Consider the following 17,742-nt stretch of genomic DNA (forward strand, 5'->3'; position numbering starts at 1 on the left):
TGGGGTATTGACTGTTATGTTATTCAGGGATCTCAGGGATGAGCTGAGGACTTGGCAGCTTGCAGTGCTCCCTAAGTGATCCAAGGCAAATTCTGATTACTGCCCCGCTGGTCAGAGCTAGGCAAGGTTGAGTTTGTACAAGTGTAGAGTTCTACTAGACTCCCAGCCCTGTTAGCCAGCTAGAAAGCTCTGTTGGGTTCAGAATGGCAGAATCATCATCTCCCCTTTGGTCTGGGATTCCTGCTTTGGTTATTCCTCTGCAGACGAGATGCTGGAAGTGAGACCCCACTCTGAGCTTGGGTCCAAGCCATACTGCTGCTGCTGTTGTTGGCCTGTGATCTCCACCCAGGGCTTTTGTGTGCAGGTACCCCTCTTACCCTGCCCTGCATCTTTGACGCAGGATTGGGTAATGAGTGACAAAATTGCATATTGGCATCTCTCTCCATGGCAGTGCCCTGATGTGGGTCTAGGATTGTTCCACGGTGAGTCTGAGACCTCTTGTAGCAGTGCAGCATCTCCTTGGATGCTGGAGCACTCCATGGGTCTGCTGACTTAGACCAGACAAAAGACACACTGTGTCATCCTCTCCATTGGGTTTCAATGTGGTGCATTTTATAGATGTTTTTGGAGGTGTTATGGACAGGAGCTCAGCTGTACAGCTTCCTTCTATGCTGTGGTCTTGTACACACACACACACCCCAGTAGAACTTCTACATGACCTTTACGAATTTTTACACTGTGAAGTTATGAAGGAAGTACCCCATTCCCCGCACCTCCCCTTAGGATAGTGGAAAGGTTAGCTTCACAATTCCTGTGAATACCCACACGACTTAAGCTGATGCTACAGGAGCCACTTAAAAATGTGATGGCAGAGTACAAATAAAGTAAAAGAGACAATTATTTCTTCCAGCCATATGAAAATGATTATTTCCATTTATACCCTGACAATGCCCTTACCCTAAACTATCCTCATTGCAACCTTCAGGAAATGTTCCAGAACTGATTTGAGTGAGGGTCTCATGTCCAAAACATAAGCATGCAGCTACTGACTAAAGTAGAAACACTGATAAAGTAATAGAATAGTTGGGGGGAGTGGGAGGCAGGCAGGGGAGTTTGCACATAAATGCTATTTCCTGGAGATACTTCTGTAAATTTAGAACTGCAAAAGAAATCAAATCAACTAAAAGCAGTCATACATGTACTCTTAAGGAAAACCTGTCATGTTTTTTGCCTGGTTTGCAAAATAAAGTGGGAGGTGACTATTTGTTTTATAGAAATTTTCTTGTTTTCAGGACCATGTTTGGGGTAGAGTGCTGGACTTGGGGGTCAGAGGATGTGATCTGTGTGACCACCTGGAAGTAAAAGACCTTCACTTTCCTATGCTTTGACTTTCTCATCTGTAAAACTGTGATAATACCTGTCATCAGTGTTGCACCCTGGGTGGTGGGACTCAACGAAGAAATTGTCTGCTAAGGACTTCACAAACCTTAGAGTTCTTTGTGAGTTGTACTGTTACTTAGAAAAGAATTCACAGAGCATTATTAAGTCTCCAGTTCCTTGAGTGATATGATTTGTACAATCTAGGGTAGACTTAAGTTTTCAAGAACCTGTCTTTCACACAGAGCAAGCTGCACCTGCATGCCTTTGTGTCTATGAAGTTTATACTTTTAGGGTGTGTGAAAATTGGTCATTAGAACTGAATCCACCCAAGGTTCAGTTGTAAAAATATTCTACATTTGGTTAGGCATGTAGTTAAACCAAGCTAATTTCCTATAATTGGAGAAAAGACTTTCTGATAAATGAAAAATTAGTTCTTCCTGAGATAGAGATTATTCTGTTCCTTATCTGCTGGTAAAATATGATGTCCTATTCAGATCAGTGCTGCCATGGGATCTTTTATGTGCATAAGGCACTAGGCATGCCCCAGACATTCAGTGAAGTTTGGATATAGTCCCTGCCCTGCAGAGCTTACAACTTGTGGAGACAGAGCCTGATTACCTGCCTCACCTTAAGCATTTGGCAAATGCTATGACATTTGACATGGCACAGTGCTTAGAGGTAGAAGACTATCTGGAGCTCCAGAAGATGTCTTAATTTCATAGGCCTTTGTGACACATTTTGTGAAGGTCCTATGCTCCCTAGTGCCCCACCAAGCCATCCCCAGTCTCCCTGCTCTGTGTGGAGTCTTCCATATTTATCAGCACTGAAATTCAGTGTCTGATGTTCAGCATCTCTTTCTGAGAATGGTTGTTAAGCTTTTCAGCCAAGTCTGAACTTGGCTGGTTTTATAGCCCCAAAGATCACACAGTTGTAAGACCAGAAATGGTTCTATCTTTCTTGTGCCATTGCCCCTCCTCAGAAAAACCACTTTCCTCCCCAGAAGAAGCAGCCCCATTATTGATAGGAGTTGGCTTGACTTTTGTTAAATGAGCGAATCATGTTTCAGCAAAGTACATGTGCGTTTAGGAAGGTCCATGGGCCATGTTGGAGAAGGTGAAGGGACTAGAGATGTTGTATCAGGACTGGGTGAAGGAGCTGAGGCTGAAAAAGAACTTGGGGACATGGTAAGAATCTTTGAGTACTTGTACAATTCTAATTTGAGAGAAAAGGATCAGCATTGTTCCGCTCCATCTGAGGCAGTCAGCACACATTGATTGAGCACCTGCCATATACCAAGCATTGTGCTAAATGCTGGAGCTACAAAGAAAGGCTAAAATAGTCCCTGCCCTCAAGCAACTCACCTTTACTAGAAGAAACAACCTATTAATAACTAGGTACATAGGTGATATCTAGAGAAAGTAGGGGAAGATCCCAGGACTAAGAACATCCATAAAAGGCCAGTTTAGGCTTTGCATAAGGAAAAAATGCCCTCCATGATTAGAGCTTTGAAATAGGCTGCTTTGGGCAGAGGTTGGTGTTATCATAGAAGAGATTCTGGTTCAGGCATGAGGTGGATCTCTGTCCATTTAGATCACTGAAAACTCTGGGACAAATGCTCCAAGAGACCCAGCACAATTTAGGTTATCTTAGAGGACTCCTTTCTCTCAGCAGTATTTCTAATGATAAAACTACATAACCCCTCTATCCCCCACCCCATGGACACTGGGAAAAGTGTTATCCCACATCCCATCTTACCTCAGTTCAATCAGTGGCTTTCCTATAAGATTCTAATGTAAGGAGCATCTTATAATCCAGAATGTAAGCTTCTTAGGGGAGGAACTATCTTCATTTTCTCATTTTTATCTATTTCCAGTGCCTGAAAACAGTAGGTGCCTAATAAATGCTTGTCGAATTAAATCACTAACCAGATCTGTAAACAACCTGCTCTCTGCACAGCACAGTGGGAGAGTTAGCCAGTGTCACTGGATAAGAGTACCTGGTGGGAGGAGAAAGATGTGAGAAGACTGGAAAGGTAAGAGGGGGGTAGGCTTTAAAGGGCTTTAAATGCCAAACTGCATTTTATATTTGATCCTAGAGTTGATGGGGAGCCACTGGACTTTGTTTAAGATATAAATGATATAGGCAGTTGTGCTTGTCCTTCGTTTTTGAAAAGGACCATGACATCAGGGAAATGAAAACATGACTTGCAGTTGACTTTGATTTGAGGGAGGGAGGGCTGTGCAAGGCCACCAGCCTCACTTTCTACTCCAGAGCCATCTGGGTCCAGTGGCCAGATATTCATCAGGATGACTGGAGATGGCCCAGGATGCAATGGGAGACCCTGGCCTTTTCAGGTTCTCACTCTTCTTTAAGAAGTGAATCAAGGGATGGTCCCAATTAGGAAAAAAAAATCAAGCTGGGAGAAGAAGACCCTCAGGGTTGCTGTTCCAAAGAAAAACAGTTACCATTAACATTCACTGTAAGCCAGGAGGGCCCAAAATATGGCCATTAAGTGGAGCTTGGACAGGGTTTTGTGAAAGACAAAGCAAGGAAGGGAGGGAAGAAGATACTTCTTTCTTTCCTTTCTCTCTTTTCTTTCTTTCATCTTTCACAAAACCTTAAACCCAGTTCACTCTGAAGCTCATAGACTGGACCACAATAGGTCCCTGTCCAAGCTCCACTTAATGACCATATTTTGGGCCCTCCTGGCTTGCAGTGAATGTTAATGGTAACTGTTTTTCTTTGGAACAACAACCCTGAGGGTTTTCCCCTCCCAGCTTCATTTTTTTTTCCTAATTAAAGGGGCCATCTTTTGACTCACTTCTTAAAGAGACCTATTCACTGAATGGGCATTACCTCACTCTAACTGAGAACCTGAAAAGGCCTTAGCCTAAAAGGCGCAGGGTCTCCCATTGCATCCTGGGCCATCTCCAGTCATCCTGATGAATATCTGGCCACTGGACCCACAAAACTTTGAAGTAGAAAGTGAGACAGGTGACCTTACACAGACCTCCTCCACTCAAATCAAAGTCAACTCTAAATCATGTCATCATTTTCCTGATGTCACGGTCCTTTTCGAAAACGAAGGACAGACATAACCTGTGAATAGGCAATTAGCGATAGTTAAGAAACATGTTTATACAGGATATAGGAAATTTTTCTTGGGTAAACATTTTTTCTGTTTTTTCAGCAGAGTACAGTCCTGTTAAAACCAGTCTGGTACAAAGTTAGTCAGACTCCATTTCTTTGGAATGGAGTATGTGTGAAGGGGGGAACCATATAAAATGAACATGGAAAGGTGAACTGGAGCCATATTATGGAGGACTATCTTAGAGGCAGGGAACCAGTGAAGATTTTCATGGCATGATGAGGCCTCTACCTTGGTAACATCATTTGGGCGGCTGTGGTGGAGGAGAGGACGGCCAGAGGTCTTAGGCAGAAGGTGAACCAGGCTCATGACTGTCCAAGTAGAGAGAGGGCCCTGCCCTGGATAAGCTTATGTCTCTCCCCAAAGCACTGCCATCTCATTGGAGGAAGCGTGGCAAGAGCACATGGCAAATTAGAGGATGTATTCTGTGGTAGGGAAGCCCAGTGAAACTGCCTTCTTCAAGGGTGATGGGAGGAGCTGGGCCAAGCATTTGGCCACATAAAGTTTGTGTGGAGGATTAGAAGCCAGAAGAAAAAAGTTTTTTAAAAACAAAACCTATTGAACTGCCTAAATTTTATTGGGAACTTACGATTTTATTGGAAACCTACAACAGACAGTGTGGTTTAATAGGTTTGGGTTTATTTGTAATAATCTTTTTCTTCTGGCTTCTAATCCTCCAGAGGAATGCTTCTTGGTCAAAGGACCTGAGAGAATCTTCACTTCTCCACTTGGTTCCCTATGGAGACTTGTCCAAGTTAGTTAACCTCCCTTGGCCTCCAGCTTCCTGCTCTGTAAACTGATGGATGACTAGAGCCCTGAAGGCCCTCCCAGGTCTAACATTCTGTGACTTCTATGCTAAAGCTAGCTTGTTCTCTGCTTTTATCCAGATTTGGAGAAGAGAGAGAGAGGTTTCTCCAACTTGATGTGGTGAGGGAAGGCTTGAGGAGATTGAGATCTGGGTGGGGTGGGGAAAATGTCATTTTATGCATCTCAGACCAGGAGGTTCGTAACCTGGGATCCATGAGCTTTTTAAAGGTTTTTGATAATTATTTCAGTGTAAATGGTTTCCTTTGAAATCTTCGGCATTTTTTGAAGCCGCAGATTTGAGAAGGGGCTTTTACCAGGCTGCCAAAGGGTCCAGTAGCATGAAAAAAAGACAAGGAACCCGTGGTCTAATCCCTGATCAGCCAAAAGCCTCTACCTGGGAGCCCACTGTAGGCCCTCCCCTCTTCCACTTCCAGCCAGGCTCTGGTGGACTCTTCCTGCCCTGGGATTTCATGTCCGATGTGTGCATCTTGCAGAAAGTGGTTCAATTTAAGCCACAGTCCTTGTAGCTCCTCTTGAGCTAGCCCAACATTCCCTAAGAGCAGCGCTTGTACTTTTTATAGGCTCCAAGGAGTTGGTCTGGTTTGTGTTAAATAAGTGTGTTATTTAGAGAACAAAGCTAATTTATTTTTACCTGTCCTGTAGGAAACTCCCTCTACTAATGCAGGTCAGCACCTGTTCTGCTTCTTACAGTCTTCTGACTTACCCAGGGTTGCCACGAGGTTGGGTCTCCAACCCAGGTCCCCCAAATTTGCATGCTTTCTGCCATCATCAAATACACAAGACCCTCCTGGGTTCAGTTCTGGGCACCGTATTTTAGGAAAGATGTTGAGGAGCTGGTAAGGGTCCAGATGAGGGTAACAAGGATGATTAGGGCACAGGAGGGAATGCTTTATGGGGACTGTCCAGATTGGAGAAGAGAAGTTTCAGGGATAGCTCTCCTCAAGTTTCTGGAAGACTGCTTGACCTTTGAACATTGGTCCTTAAGCTGAGGGGTCAGCAAACTTATTTTTTAATTAATTTATTATTAGTTTTCAACATTCACTTTTGTAAGATTTTGAGTTCTAAGTTCCTTTACCCCTTCCCCAGGATGACATGAAATTGATATAGGCTCTACATGTACAATCATATTAAACATATTTCTACGTTAGTTATGTTGGAAAAGAAGAATCAGAACAAAAGGGAAAAACCAGGAGAAAGAAAAAACCAAAAAAAGAAAACCGTATGTTTCGATCTGCATTCAGACCCCATAGTTCCTTCTCTGGGTGTGAATGGCATTTTCTGTCGAGTCGTTGGAATTGTCTTAGATCATTGAATTGCTGAGAAGAGCTAAGTCTAACAAAGTCAGTGATCGTACAGTGTTGTTGTCAGTAAACTTATTTTTTAAAAATATTTTGATTGCTGTATTTCAATCTAATTGGTTTACTTTGTAATTCTGTGTATATTTCAATCTAATTGGTTTACTTTGTAATTCTGTGTATTTACTTCGTGCATTTCAGAACTTTATTCTGAGGAGTCCATAACACAAACAAGGCAAAGAACCTCTGCCCTGCAGAAATGCATGGAAATTAGAGGTATATTTTGCTTTGATGTAAGGAAGACCTTCCCAACAATTAAACTAGAAGTGCAGTGGGCTGTGTCAGGAAGGAGTGGGTTCTTGGCTTCATCAGGTCTTCCAAGGGAGGCTAGATGATCTCTTGTCAAGAATGCATTGCCACTGGACTGAGTGGGAGGGGCAGCTCAGACCAGATAGTCTTTGCCTTCAACTAGAGTCATTCTAGTTATTGGCCAGCAGAGGCCGCTGTGGCTCCACCTCAGCCCCTCCCCTGATGGCAGAAGGTAGATGCCACCATGGTTTACCCAGACTAGTTGAAGGAAGGATTTAAGAGATAAACCTTTAGTTGAAAGATTCAGAGATTTAGTGTTGAAGGGACTTCTAGAAGGACAACTCAGTCCAGTCACTTCCTCCAGATGAGGAAGCAGGCCCAGAGAGGTGAATTAGCTTGCCCAAGATGGCAGAGTGGGATCTGAACTCCAAATCAAGTATACTTTCTTCTCTGGCTTGTTAACCAGTTCAATCTAGTGAAACTGCCTCATTTCACAGAGCAAATGAGAAGCAGGACCTGTAACAGACAATAAGTTTGAACATGTGTATAATAATTTTAATATTAGCTAACATTTATATGGCACTTACTAAGTCTCAAGTCTTATGCTAAATACTTTGCAATTATTATCTTATTTGATCCTTACAACAGCCCTGGAAAGTTGGTGCTTTTATGACCCCTGTTTTGCAGATCAGAAAATTGAGGCAAATAGTTAAGTGACTTGCCCAGGATCACACAGCTAATAATAAATGTCTGTGACTGGATTTGAACTCAAGACTTTCTAACTCTAAGCTTGGCATTCTAATCATTGCACCACCTACTTCCCCTGTGTGATATATGTCACATGATGCCAGTAAAGTTACCAAAAATTAAGAGCAAAAAAAGAAAACCCAGGGGCTATAATCAAGGCCAGATTTGGGAAAATGGTCAGCTCCTCAGAAGAACAATTAATACCCCCTGGGATGAAAGTGTGGTTTCATGATGAATACATGTCAAAATCTTAGGAACTCAGTACCCTACCATCCAAAAAAAAGTTACTGCAGTGAAAGGAAACCCTTGGGCATTTTATGTTTTTTTAAAAAAAAAGAAGTTGTGAGATTTATTGTATGTCAATAATTAGGTTATTTCTTTGTGCCAAGTAATTCAGACATCACTGTACTTTGCAACTTCTTAATTTCAATTTAACAGTTGAACAAACATTTATTAAACACTCACTGTATGCAGGACTCTGTGCTAGACCCAGTAAACCAGTTCTTGCTCTCAAGGAGCTGAACTTCTTGAAAGTATTCTTAGACTAAGATCAATTACTTTTCAAAGATGATAAATCAACATTTATTAAGTACCTGTTATGTACCAGGCACTGTGCTAAGCTATGTAAGCTAAGTAAGTAAACACAAGTTAATTTGAGGAAGGAGAGTGAGAACAAGAGAGAACTTGGATCGATCACTTCATCTCCACCTCAGTTCCCTCATCTCAAAAATGAGGGTGGTGAACTAAATGGCTTTCCAGCTCCTGTTTCACAAACCGAGCACCTTAGGGGACCATAGAGGGAGGTGAGGAAAAAGAAGTCACCTCCAACCTTTCACCTCCTGCCAGAATCCTTTCTACTTCTGTGACAGACCCAGCTTCTACTTCTAGCTATCTCCCACTGCATCAAATTGAGTTGAGCTTCAAAGGAAAGAGGATTCTTGGAAAGGATAGGCAGGGAGGACAGGAAAGAAAAGTTTGAGCACGGGCAGAGAGATGGAAGTGTGCAGGTTGTGTGTTTAAGATGAGCCCCTGTGGAAGAAAATGCAACTTGATATTAATACCACTGTAGATTGGTGTCCATGGGGGTAGGAGTGGAGTCTTGAGGTGATGATCAAGGTTAAGTTTGGAGACTGTTAAAGGAACTGAGTGACTCGACTCGCAGAAAGGGCAGAGAGCTTAAATGTCTTTCGATCATGACTTCAGAGCTGGAGGTTCTTCCCCTTTTTTGGTGGTATGGTCCCCTTTGAATGAGTCTGATGAAGCCTATGGACCTCTTGTCAGAACCATGTTTGTAAATGCATGGAATCACAAAATCAGTAATAATGATAACATATAGAGAGTGCTTTAAGGTTTGCAAAGCACTTTACAAGTATCTGCTTTGATCCTCACAACAACCCTGGGAGGAAGGTGCTATATTATACCCATTTTACAGTGGAGAGAACTGAGGCAGATAAAGGTTAAGTAACTTGTTCAGTATTACACAACTAATAATCATCTTGAGACTGAATTTGAATTCAAGTCCTCCTGACTCCAGGCCCAGAGTTCTATCCACTGTACCACCTAGCTGCCTTTAATTATATTGAAAAACAGCTATCAAAATATTTTTTTAAAAAGAATGTCGTGGATACCAAGTCTATGATCCCTGATTGAAGGTTGGAAGAGAGCTCAGAGGCCAGTTAGTCTTGAGGTGTCAAACACAGACCCAGCACCTACAACACTCCTCATCACAAAGCAGATTAAAATGTAATTGAGAAATATTTAGCAAAATGAAAATACAATAGAACAGAGATAATGTTAAAATGTGTGGTTTTATAAGTCAATATGATGCCTACAGGATCCTTTTGTGCAGTTTAAAATAATACTTTTTCCAATAACACATAAAAACAGTTTTTAACATTTAAAAATTTTTTAATGCCAAATTCTTTCCTTCCCTCCCACTTCTCCTTACTCCCTAAGACAGTGGGCAATTTGATATAGGGTTACACATGTGCAGTCATGCAAAACATATTTGCATATTAGTCATGTTGTGAAAGAAAACACAGACAACACCCACACTCCCCCTCAAAAAAAAAACCCACATGAAAAAACAAAGTAAAAAATAGGATGCTTTGATCTTCATTCAGACTCCATTGGTTCTTTATCTGGAGGTGGATAAGCATTTTTCATGAATCCTTTGGAATGTTCTTGGGTCATTATATTACTGAGAATAGCTAAGGCATTCACAGCTGGTCATCATATAATATTGCTGTTACTGTTGTCCAGTGTTCTGGTTCTGCTTCTTCACTTTGCATCAGTTCATGTAAATCCAGGTTTTTCTGAGATCATCTTGTCATTTCTTATAGCACAATAGCATTCCATTACATTCATGTACCACAACTTGTTCAGCCTTTCCCCAATATATGGGCATCCCCTCAATTTCCAGTTTTTGGCCACCACAAAGAGAGCTGCTGTAAGTATTTTTGTACATAGAGGTGCCTTTGCATTTTTTTTTTTAATGTCTTTGGGATACAGATCTAGTGGTAATGTTGCCAGGTCAAAGGGTATACACAGTTTGATAGCCCTTTGAACGTAGTTCCAAATTGCTCTCCAGAATGGTTGGATCACTTTATAACTCCACCAATAAGTGCATTAGTATCCCAGTTTTCCCACATCCCTTCCAACATTTATTGTTTTCCTTTTCTGTCATAATAACCAGTCTGATAGATGTGGGCTGGTACCTCAAAGTTGTAATAATTTACATTTCTCTAATCAATAGTGATTTAGAGCATTTTTTCATACAATAGATAGCTTTGATTTCTTTGTCTGAAAATTGCCTGTTCATATCCTTTGAGCATTTATCAATGGGGTAATGTCTTGTATTCTTATTAACTTGAGTCAGTACTCTATATATCTGAGGCCTTTACCTGAGAAACCTGCTGTAAAAATTTTCCCAGTTTTTGTGCACTTTAGCAGCCCCATTTCTTTTTGAATTTGACTCTACTGATCTCTTCCAGTCTCCTCATTTTACAGTTGGGGAAACTGAAACCTAGGGAGAGTCATTGACATGCCCAAGGTCTCACAGATAGTAAGCATCCAAGGTGGGATTTGAATGTAGGTCCTTTGTGTCCAGAGGCAGGGGTCTTTCCTCCATAGCATGCTGATTTCCTTAAGGGGTTGTCCCAGGGTAGGCATGAAATGAAAGATGGGAATCTGTTGTCTCCTTAGCCAGGAAGGGTCCAGGTCCCTGGCCCTGCCAGAGCAAAGGTATCCCACCACACTGAGTGTCTTTCAGTAATCTCTTCCTCATACTCACATGGGCAGCTAGATGGAGCAGTGGATAGATCACTGGGTCTGGAGTCAACAGGAAGACCCAACACTTCAGGTACTTCCTAGCTGTATGACCCTGGACAAGTTATTTAACCCTATTTGCCTCAGTTTTCTTATCTGTAAAATGAGCTGGAGAAGAAAATGGCAACCCATTCTAGTGACTTTGCCTAGTAAAGCCCAAATGGAGTCACAGAGACACAACTGAAAAACAACATGCCCTCTTCTGCTTAGGCTGGTAGAGGTTATGAAAGGGAAACCTTTAGCTGGCCTTCCTAACATCGATAGTTGGTCAGCAGGCCCCCGCTGTCTTGTTCCCTTTGCCTTCTTTGTCTCCTCTCTTGCCTCATGCTGAAGCAAGAAGAAGAAGAAACAGTTCTGTGGCGGTGAGATCATCCCTCTAATATAATCATGCTTATGTGTGAAGCCTTTTTAAGAGTTGAGTTGTTTTTTTTTTTTCACTGTAATCAGTTTTTCTGCCAGCTAAGTCTTTACTTGTTTCTATTTTCTTCTATCTGAAATCCTGGTTTCTAGCTTTCTTTTCTTTCTTTAAAACAAAATGTAATGAACAGATCTATTTTCTCTTTCTCCCACCCCCATCCTCCTCACCTACAGTTTAGTTTTGTATATTGAATAATAAAATTTATATTCAGTCGTTTCCATAGTAATCAACTCCGGTCCATCGGCTCCTGATAGAAACTTCCATCTTTCATCAGGTGCAATTATTTTGTCTTGAGTTTAGAACCTAACCCCTCCCTCCTCCACAGGGATGTGACTGCACTGTTCCACCCCTATGATATAACATGAGGACAGAAGGTACCTGAAGAAGGACCAGAAAGGGCTTCCTGGAGGAGGTGGCACCAGCCTTGAAGGAAGGCAGGGAGCATCAGAGGCTGGAGGAGAACTTTGTGGCACCAGCTTGGGGGCCAATGATTGCTTGACAGCAGCATCTCTCTCCCTACTGGGCTGCTGCTCCCCACCAGTCCCCTCTGCCGTGGGTGGCTCCTGGTCTGTTCCTTAACTACATGGTTGAGAAAGAGCCTGTCCTTCACTAGAGCTTTGGGAGCTTAGCCCAGCAGACAGTGAAACGAAGGTGAATTCTGGAAGGGCTGGGAGGCTTGGAGAGGACAGAGAAAGCTCCATACCTACAAGGACTCCCTGCTGCTTTGGGGCTGAGGAGTTCAGGTGCAGATGAAAGCCTGGCGAGGCCCCTTGGGCTGTCCTGGTCCATTCTGTCCAGGCCTCTGTCAGCTGGTCCACTTGGGCAGATCCTTCTTTCCATGGGAACTTCCTGGCTCTGAGGGGATTCATAGCATCAGCTTTAGAGCAGGGAAAGGACTTTGGAGGTCATCTGGTCCAACTTCTTCATTTTCAGAGGTGGGGACTGAGGACAGAGGTGCTGCCCAGATTACCCAGATTCCCAAAGCAGGTATCTCAACCCAGGTACTCAGACTCCCGATCTACTACTGACTCACCCTGCCCATTCCCTGATCCTGGCATGGACCCATTCCTTACCTATGGCTTCCAGGCTTCATCAAAAGAACTGGGCTTAGACACGGGAGAGACCTGAGTTCAAATTCTGACATTAACTCTGTGATGGTGGACCAATTGCTTCACTGCTGTGGGACTTAGTTTTGTCATCTGTAAAATGGGGTCAATAATAGTCATTATGTTGCAGGCTTCTCTGTAAACATCACATAAATCTTAGTTATTAATATTCTCTACTAAATTACCTCTTCCCTCCCCTTTCCTTTCTCCTCTTGTTTCCGTTGGCTTTCTGCATCCTGCCCACCCACTGGTCTCTGGCAGCTCTTCTGGGTGATTTCTGGGATTGTCATGTCACAGGGGCAGGAGGAAGCTTGTTGGTATCTGAGGTGGGGGGTGGGCTGCTCCATGGTTTCTCTATATCGCCAAGCCTTCGTTCTCTGTGGCTGGCTCCCTTCATCCTGCTCAGGGTAGCCCCTTCTGAGCTGGACAGATCTCCTGGTTAGGATCCTTAGAGAAGCCCATATAAACTGAGGCTTGGGACCCTCTGGGAGGGGCTGATTTTGTCCCCATTGACCTCACTGTCTCTCGCTGTCTCTGGTTATTCTTTAATCCTCACCAGGGTGAAGGATTCTTCTAACCCAGAAGCAGCCTGGGCATTCACGGGGCGGGTCACACAGATTTGGATAGGACAATAGGATCCTCCCCCAGCCAGCCAGCAGAGGAATATGCTTGAGCTGTGCTGTCTGCTTCTGGGCTGGGGGGTTGGGAGATGGAGGGAAGCGAAGACCCAGTTCCAGGGGCAGTGGGAGTGTCCAGGAATGCTAGGCACAGATAAATCTGCTTCTCCTTGCACAACATGCCCCACCCATTCTCATGCTTCTTCCCAACCAGTCAGGGCCAGGAATATTTTTGAAGAAAGGCAGCCTGAGATCTAGTACAAGATGTGATTGCCAACTAAGTTCTAGTGCATATTTCCAAATAGGGGCCCTGCGGAGCCTGTTTGAATGACTCCAGAGGAGCATCCTGTCCCCCTCCCTCACTCATGCAGATCTGCTTAGCTTTTTCATTTGCATAGCCAACTGGTTTGTTGCTTTGAGACTGCAGACTCCTTGAGAGAAGTAGTCTTATCTAGTACAGGGCCTGGCATACAGACAACACTTAATAAATACTTATTGATTGACATGGACTGGATTGGTTTGTTTTTTACCTTTCTTTGTAACCACAGTGCTTAATACCAATACCTTGCACTCACTAGGTGTTTAATAAATGCTTGTTGATAGGATTTTTTTTTTACCTGTTCCATAGTATGGGCATGATTAATGCTTGTTGAGGGGACTATAAAGTTTTTAATTTCTTAAAACGTGTTTTATTGAGCTAAAAAATCATAAACATGAATATTTCCATACACAGATAGCTAGGGTAGCCTGTTGGACTCCGAGCTGGGGAGGTAGAGTTCAGATCCTGCCTCAAAAGATTTTTGGCTGTGTGCAAATCACTGAAATTTTTTTTTTGCAAATTTTTTGCAAAATGTAGATCATAAAAGAATCTATCTCCCAGGGTTACTATAAGGCTCACACTAGATAACTTATGCAAAGCTCTCTAGAAGCCTTAAAGTGTTATAGAAATCCTAGTTATATAGATAGAAGCAAGAGGATTATGTCTGAAACATGCAGACTGCTTTTAAATATATGTTACATATAGCATGGCAGTCATTTCCCTGCCAGTCTGCATCTCTGTGTATTTTTAAAATATTTCATCGATGCTCTTTTCTGTTTTCCCTTTTTCCCTCATTACCACTTCCAAAGTAAAGCTTGTCTTTATGACAAATCAGTATAATCAAGCACAACAAATTTGAGTTGAGTTGCTCAGATTTTAAGGGCATTTTTTTCAGCTTTTTTAAAAAAGTTGATGTTTTAAGGTTTTGTTTTTTTTTTTCATAAAAAACTCTACATTTCTCCTTAGTGGAGCCTGTATGGATTCAGGTTTTACTGAATTTATGTAAATTGCCCACCCTGGGAAATCAGTGTTCCTCTTTCCATTGTCTCCTGCTGTTGAGAGGAACTCCTCTGATATCTTCCCCAAAGTCAGCAGGAAGTGAACGTCCTGGCCCACCACCCATTTCCTCTCTTTTGTGGGGCTGTGGAGTTAGCAGTCCTGGTGGAGACCAGTAGGTCAGCCCTGCACACAGATATCCTTAAGGGGGCATTGATTGGCAGGAAGACTTGGGCGGCACCCTAGACTGCCAGCTCCTTCTTCAAGGGCAAAGAAAAACAGCCAGCAGGCATCCTCTTCTTTTATCTCTCTACACTCTTGGGGTCACAGATGTAGAGGTGGAGGAGACCTCAGAGGCTACCTAGTCCTGGCCCCCTCATTTTACAGAAAAGGAAACTGGGGCCCATGAAGGTTAAGTGACTTGCCTAAAGTCACACAGTAACAAGATACATAACCAGGACTCAAATCCAGGTCTTCAGTCTCTAAGTCAAGCAGGCTTTCTATTGCACCAAGAAATCAGCAAGCATTTATTGTTATCATTAGCAAGCAATTGTTATTAAACACATAGTATGGGCCAGGCACTTTGATCAGCACCTCCCACAGCAACAAAAATTAAATAGTCGCTGGCCCTAGGTGGGTTACAATCTGTCAAGAAAGACAACATATATACCTGTGAGTAGATATGTGTTCATCCTTCATTGCCCGAAGAAGACCATGCCATCAGTGAAATGATGATATGACTTACCCTTGACTTTGTTTTGAGTGAGGAAGGGCTGTGCAGGTCACCAGCCTCACTTCTCCTGCAGAGCCATCTGAATCCAGTGACCATATATTCATCAGGGTGACTGGAGATGACCCAGAATGAGGCAGTTGGGGTTAAGTGACTTGCCCAAGGTCACACAGCTGGTGAGTGTCAAGTGTCTGAGGTGAGATTTGAACTCAGGTCCTCCTAACTCCTGCACTGGTGCTCTATCCCCTGCACCACCTAGTTGCCTCTGTGAGTAGATACAAATTCTGTACAAAGGAATGGGAAAGCACAGAGGGCACTAACAGCTGGGGGATCAAGAAATGCCTTGTGTGGAAGGTGGCATTTTCATTAACCTTTAAAGGAAACCAGGTATTCTAAGAGGTGGAGGTGAGGATGGAATGCACTTCAGACATGGAGATGGAGTGTCCTTTGAAAGAAAAAAAGAAAAGATTCGTTTAGATGAAACACATGCACACACAGCCTCGATTAAATCTGAACCTATGTGGAAAATGCTATAAGAGAAAACCTAAGTACTTAACTGACTTCTCAATTGTTTCCCCCAAGTAATACTCTGGTCACGCAGTCAGACAGCCTCTGCTCCGAGCTCTACCTGAACACACTCCCTATGACCTAGCACTTTCTATCAACCACAGGAACTCAAGAAAGAGCTACAGGGTGGATCCTCTCAGTAAGGGGGTTTTGGGTTTGGAAGGGAGGCAACAGGGGACCCCAGTGCACAAGCTCTCTCTCCCTTGCCCACTAATTGTATTCCCTCCCAAAGCTTCAACTGGTTAGAGCATTGGGCTGAGAGTCAGGAAGACCTGAGTTTGAATCCTAACTCTTGGACGCTTACTAACTGGTGACCCTGGGCAAGTCACTTAACCTGTTTGCCTCAAGTTCCTCATCTACAGACCAGAGATAATAATAGCACTCACCTCCCAGGTTTGCTGGAAGGATCAATTGAGTAAATGTGAAGTAACTTGCAGACATCAAAGTGCTAACTGTTATTACTATTAACGATGATCAATATGATGACTTCCCCAAGGCTCCACAAGGCCAGTGATGAAGGCTGCTCTGCCATCTGACAGAGAAGTGATGGACTGAAGGTAAAGAATGATACTTTTTCAGATGTGGTTGCTGTGTGAATTTATTTTGCATGGCTATGCTATGTTACAAGAGAGAGTTTTGGTGGTTTTTTAATTTTGTGAGGGATGGGGAGATTTGAGGAGAAGGAGGTTAAGGATAATTTTTAAAAATAACAGTGTGAGTGAAGCATTTTTTTTAAAAGTACAAAAAGAATAGAAGAAAATTTAGAGGGAAATAGATGAGTGAGATAACTGGAATGAATGGGCTGGATTCAGTACTTTTATAAAAAAGCAGAATGTATGTAATCCTCTTTCTTTATATAGAGAAATGTTTTTGTTTGTCAAATTTAGAACAGGGAAAAGGTTTTGATTGTTAATGATAGCAATTAATATTTGTTAATTATTAAGATTTATTAATAATTAGTAATAAAACTCCCCAGTGTTTCTCTTACCTGGGAGTTGGGAGGAGAGCATTCTGCAAGCTGTAAAGAGTTTTAGAAATGTTATTTTTATTATTATTAATATTATCAGCTTTTATTGACCTCTCCAGTCTATGATACTATCAACCTTCCTCTTCTTAATATAATAATTAACAATATTTAATTATATATTGGTTCTGTACTAATAATACTTTATAGTTGAATAATAATTCCAGGTAATTTTGATCCAAGTAAAGTACACAAGCTGTACGTATGTGAAATAGACAATGATCCTAGACCAGTACAGTAATTGGACACTAGATTGTTTGGTGTGCTTAAGTGTGATAATGTGACTGGTACCTAGTTGGTACTTAAATAAATGCTATTTAGTTGTTTGGCTGATGGTATGATTCCTAGAAGGAAAAGATCTTTGAAGTCATCCTGGCTCGGCCCTCTTCTGATGGTTGATATTCGCCCTACTAGGGGCATGGCTCAGCTTTCTTAGGCCTTTAGGCTGCAGGTGGTTTCTCCAGGTAGTGGTATGTTTTCTCCTGTAGGATACTGCAGAGATTCAGGAAGTACCTCCCACAGGGCAACTGATAACTTACTCAGGAACCCAGAAACTCTCCTGCTGTCTCTTCTGTGACCTGTGCTAAGGGAGAGAAAGCCAGAAGAAGAAACAGCTTCTCCAAAGACTTGAAATCCAGCCTGAGCTTTGTCGGGGCCATCAATCAATCCCAAAGCATTTATTACATGTTCGCTATGTGCCAGGCACTAGATAAGGTTCCCAAGGGACTGGCACATGTTTCTCACTGCCCTGGGTTCACAACTGCCATGGCTTTTGGAGGAGGGGGAGGGGAGAGAGAAGTCCCATTTCTCTCCCCCTCCTCATATTACTGACAAGAGGGAAAGAAAGAAAGAAAATTCTTCTTTTCCTCCTGAAGTCTGCCAGTATCTGGCTCCTGGTTCTGAAGCCAAGTCTCCCACAGGTACTGGCACA

At 42.7% G+C, this 17,742-nt stretch overlaps 1 protein-coding gene and 1 long non-coding RNA gene across 2 annotated transcripts in view; one reads left to right on the forward strand and one right to left on the reverse strand.

The window, feature by feature from the left end:
• AKAP10 (A-kinase anchoring protein 10) overlaps positions 1–13,689 on the forward strand; it is a 68,858-nt gene extending 55,169 nt beyond the window's left edge. The window contains exon 16 of the transcript XR_011973897.1: positions 11,778–13,689. The gene's annotated coding sequence lies outside the window, so the exon portion shown is untranslated. The remainder of the gene's footprint in view (positions 1–11,777) is intronic.
• Positions 9,497–16,388, reverse strand: LOC140525030 (uncharacterized). The gene is made up of 2 exons (XR_011973899.1): positions 12,744–16,388; positions 9,497–12,651 (listed from the first exon to the last, which is right to left on the reverse strand). It is a non-coding gene; the product is annotated as an uncharacterized lncRNA (long non-coding RNA).
• Positions 16,389–17,742: the final 1,354 nt, after the last annotated feature.

Source organism: Notamacropus eugenii, chromosome 2, assembly GCF_028372415.1.
Source record: "Notamacropus eugenii isolate mMacEug1 chromosome 2, mMacEug1.pri_v2, whole genome shotgun sequence".
In the NCBI taxonomy this organism is placed as follows: domain Eukaryota; kingdom Metazoa; phylum Chordata; class Mammalia; order Diprotodontia; family Macropodidae; genus Notamacropus; species Notamacropus eugenii.